The following is a 4,346-nucleotide window of genomic DNA, read 5'->3' as shown; positions in this document are numbered from 1 at the left end:
CGCCTTGATGTTTCAGTTTCAGCTTGCTATAATAATATTAATCTCTCGGAACCCTACATGTGTTAGTACATTAGGTGACGACATGTTTCTTCAAAATGAGAGCATGAGACGTACTGTAGGCCTATTCTAGTGTGAGAAATCAAGAATATTTTTTGTACAGAGTGGACTACAAACCACGGGAGGATGTATAATCAGTTCACTGCTTTTTGTACCCTTTATCTACTCTCTAAAGATTAAATTGAATTCAGAGAATAAGTATTCAAAGGACAATATTTAGACACGTTATACTGATAATGTTTTAAAATAATCACATTTATTATTATTAGTTGAGATGTATTAAATGTCGGGCGACTCCAGGTTTACTCACAGCAATCAATGTTGACATCACCCTGATGATGTCATAATACCTGCCCGCTAGTTATTTCTGCCCATTTAAGCATCAAAGCTCATTAACTTCAAGAACAAAATGCCGTGTTGTGGATATTTTTCTTGGTGCTTTCGGAAGGTGAGTTTTCGATTTCTGGATAATTTAATGATTATGTAATTCCTATTATGAATCTCGGAAAACACTAAAAACACTAATGACACTTTTTAAATCTTGTACGCGTGTTGAATACAAATACATTTCTGTTACGTTGATATACGAAACTGAAAAACTGGATTTCACATTATTGTAGTAACTGACACATACTGTATACAGGTTCAAAGACTGCACTTAAAAACTTTTCAGATAAATGCTCTCTGATTCCTACTGATAAATAGTGTTCATGCTGTTTGAAATAATACTTCTTATTAATGCTGTGTATTTTTATTGTTTATTTTAAGATGTATTAGAATATTAAAGAAGTGGCCTACATACAGTGCAAGATTTGTCAGACTTACAATGTTTAGTGGCCATGGTAAACTGCTGTATATCATAATGTCATGCAAGAGGCAACCTGCAGACTAGGGGTGTACTGTATGTGAAAATGTCCTAATAGCCTTGAAATACTCGACATTTGCTATCAGTGTTTCTAAATTTGCATTAATTTTAGATCACTACACAATATTGTTTTTAAATGTCGGGCGACTCCAGGGTTACCCAAAGCAATCAATGTTGATATCACCCTCATGATGTCATAATACCTGCCCACTAGTTATTTCTGCCCATTAAAGCATCAAAGCTCATTAACTGCAAGAACAAAATGCCATGTTGTGGATGTTTTTCTTGGTGCTTTCAGAAGGTATGTTTTCAGTTTTTGTTTTCAGGTGGTGAGCAGCAGCACACTGAGAAGAAGAGCAGCTCAGGTCTAGGTCTGTATGTGCCGTCCTTCTGTCTGCACACTGTGCAGCCCAGCAGTATGTGTGAAGAATGTCTTTCATGGCAAATAAATCATACAGCACCATTCTAATGTAATTTTGCTACACCAGAAATAAATTCTACTTCAGGTTCCACAATTTATGTTTTGCTTTCTTTTTTTAGGAGGGGGCAGAGACAAGCAGCCCTCTTCCTCACTGGACAGGTACAAAATGTTCGTTTCAACCAAAAGAGCTGTTGAACTCTTGGTGCCACACTCATGAGAAAGTCAGGTCTCAGTTATTCCTTTCTAGTCATTGTAAGAAATAATATTTCATGATGTCAGTTTACACTGTGAGCTGTTTCCTGGTCACTGTGAACACATGCTGTTGCTTTCCAGCTCCAGTGTCGTGTGCTGCTCTCCCCCCTCTGAAAGGACAGCGCCTCCTCTCAGCGTCAGAGGGCCCTTCAGAGAGACCACCCAGCTCCTGGGGTAAGGACCTGCCCGTTCAGACAGTTCCAGCTGCGGATTCACACACTCATCACAAGAAGCCATGACCAGCTTTGCTTCTCTCCTGAGTGCCTTGATTTTTCTAAGTTAGCTTACTTCCACCAGCAAGCAATGGCCAATAAAAGTAATAACATCTCTGTTGCTTTACTTTTTACACTTTTGCAGAACTGCAACGAGGGACATTTAGTGAAGAATATATTCAGAAATCTGAAACAGGGCAGATCCAGGTCGGTCCCCTTAGTGCAGCTCAGACTCCAGCCTGTCCTAGGACTTCCTCAGTTGAACCTGCCCTTCTGTCCACAGGTTCCCCTATATGAACGCTGCCCTGCAGTGTCTCTCTGGCGTACCGTCCTTCTCCAGCGACATCCTGAGGGGGGGCACAGCTGGGACACGATGCCCCAGACTGGGCTGCTCAGGTACTGGAGCCCAGGGCAGGAGCAAGCAGCTTAAAGAGACCAAGACAGACTGTAGAACAAAATAAATTTGCTAGGTCACACAAGTCCTCCTGACCGTGAAAATTATAACTTCCAGTGGAAAACAAAGATGTAAATTGAACCTGTTGTTTAGATCATGCATCTTAGTTTTCCTTCTGTTCGCCAGTACTGAGATGTGCTCCTCTAGTCCACTGACTTGCCTCTTTTCTTCTGTGTTGAGGAGTGTCCAGACTGTTCCCTTCTTTGCAGGTCGTTTGCTCACCTGCTTGCAGGGAGGAACCAGAGAAGCCTGAGTCAGAAGGAGAAGCAGCTGAGATGCATTAAAACAGTCATCTCAGCTGCTCATGAGGAGTTCAGTGGAGACAGGCAACAAGTGAGAGCTGCGCAACTAAGACATTTATCACTCATTACCCAGAATGTATTCCACAACTAAAACCTCACAAAATATCCACAGAATTAAATTGATCTAAATGCTTCCTGATTCTAGTTTCAGGCAAGGCTTTGAAGAAAACACAGTGCTCTACTGGGCAGTGCTGTTGTGCAGCTGGTTTGCACCAATGTGATCTGGATTCAGTTCACTTCCAGCAGACATGCTGGCCACATTAACCAGTCTGTGTAATTTGCCTGTGTGGGCAATTCCTCTTCCAAACCCCTTTTATACTGTTAGGCTTCACCAGAACTGGATCCTGTAGTGGAGGTCTGGCACACACAGTTGATGAACACACGACAGGAAAGAACTCAGTTTCAGCTCCAGCGTCAACACACCTGCATGAGGTCAGTTTCTCAGGAAAAGAGCTACAAGTCAGTCTTAGTAATTAGAGTTGATTTTGGCCTCGAAAGGAAATTGGAAGTGTTTGGAGTAATGGGTGGTCACATGTCTGCCTCTCTGTTCTCTGAAAGCTGTGGAACTCAAGCCACCTGGACAGAGGTGTTTCACCACCTCTCTTGACCTCCTCCCACTGGGCTCCATCCCCGACTGCCTGGACCTCTACTTCAAGGTCAGTCTCGATGCTCGACGGGACAAACACAGGGCTTTTTAACATGTGCCTCATGAGACAAGCATCATGGTTTAGGGGCAGGATCAAAGGTGAACGTGGGTTATGTGTCTGAAAGACAAGAAATAAGATTGATTCAACACAAGTGAAGTTCACTGTATCTTCATAGAATATGTGTGTGGAAACTCTAAGCAGTGATAAAGCCTCAGGTTCTAATAATGCATTTTTATTCTACATCCTGATTTCTGGAAAGATTTTTTTTTCTTAAATCTAAGCTTAATGATACTGTTTATATGGCTATACGGGATGTATATCCCGTATAAAGTTATTTACCTTTATCTTTTTTTCAAGTCTGGCTGGTGTCACATCCTGATTGTATCACTGAAATTGTAGCCTTCTTTGTTTTCTCAATGTTAAATTCCCAGCTTTTAAAGCTATCATGTGAATCAGTCCTAATCTGGGCTCCAACATGTTATTCAGTCTGAACATAAGTGGGTCTCTCGAAATTGTGACCTCGACTAGGTTGTCTAAGATGATCACAATGTCTCTTCCTTCGCCCAGGATGCAGAGATTGAGCGGAGGTGTCAGAGCTGTTCAGGACAGCTGGCCTCTGTCACCTCAAGCTTCAGCACACTGCCCAGGTAGGTCTGCGTGCAGCTCACAAGCCCACAGCACTGTCAGAGAAGTTACTCTGTAACTGTTTCACTCTGCATTGACTGATCTTTATGTGCAGCAGCATGGAAGCCTGTTTCCCATCTACAGCACACTAGGCTCATAGGAAATGACAGCTGAGACACTCTAGTGGTCATTCTGGACTGAAAGAATGTGAATAAAGAATATATTGCTGCACTGTTGCATTCATGAGCGTGTCTCATATAACTGGAGTGAATTGTGCTTCTTCACTGATATTCCCTCTGTCCCTCTTCCTCTTCCTCTCCTGAGCAGAGTGCTGATCCTGCACTTAAAGAGGTTCAGGTACGACACCACGCTGTAGTACAACAGCAAGCTGGAGGAACCAGTGGTCATCCCCAGCGGCTTGACCACTCAAGCCCACTGCAGCGGTGGTGTCCAGCTTCCCCGTGCTCTGGACTGGAGAGCAGAGCCCACAGTGTGAGTCCCTCTTCGGCCCA

At 43.0% G+C, this 4,346-nt stretch overlaps 1 long non-coding RNA gene across 1 annotated transcript; it reads left to right on the top strand.

The window, feature by feature from the left end:
• Positions 1-1,245: 1,245 nt before the first annotated feature.
• LOC148648875 (uncharacterized) lies at positions 1,246-1,805 on the top strand. Its single transcript, XR_015926362.1, has 3 exons — positions 1,246-1,293; positions 1,463-1,502; positions 1,677-1,805. It is a non-coding gene; the product is annotated as an uncharacterized LOC148648875 (long non-coding RNA).
• Positions 1,806-4,346: the final 2,541 nt, after the last annotated feature.

The sequence above is a fragment of the Lepisosteus platostomus genome, chromosome 14 (genome assembly GCF_059453375.1).
Source record: "Lepisosteus platostomus isolate fLepPlt1 chromosome 14, fLepPlt1.hap1, whole genome shotgun sequence".
NCBI classification, from domain to species: domain Eukaryota; kingdom Metazoa; phylum Chordata; class Actinopteri; order Semionotiformes; family Lepisosteidae; genus Lepisosteus; species Lepisosteus platostomus.
Note: the sequence above shows the minus strand (reverse complement) of the source record. Positions and strands in the feature narration are given on the sequence as shown.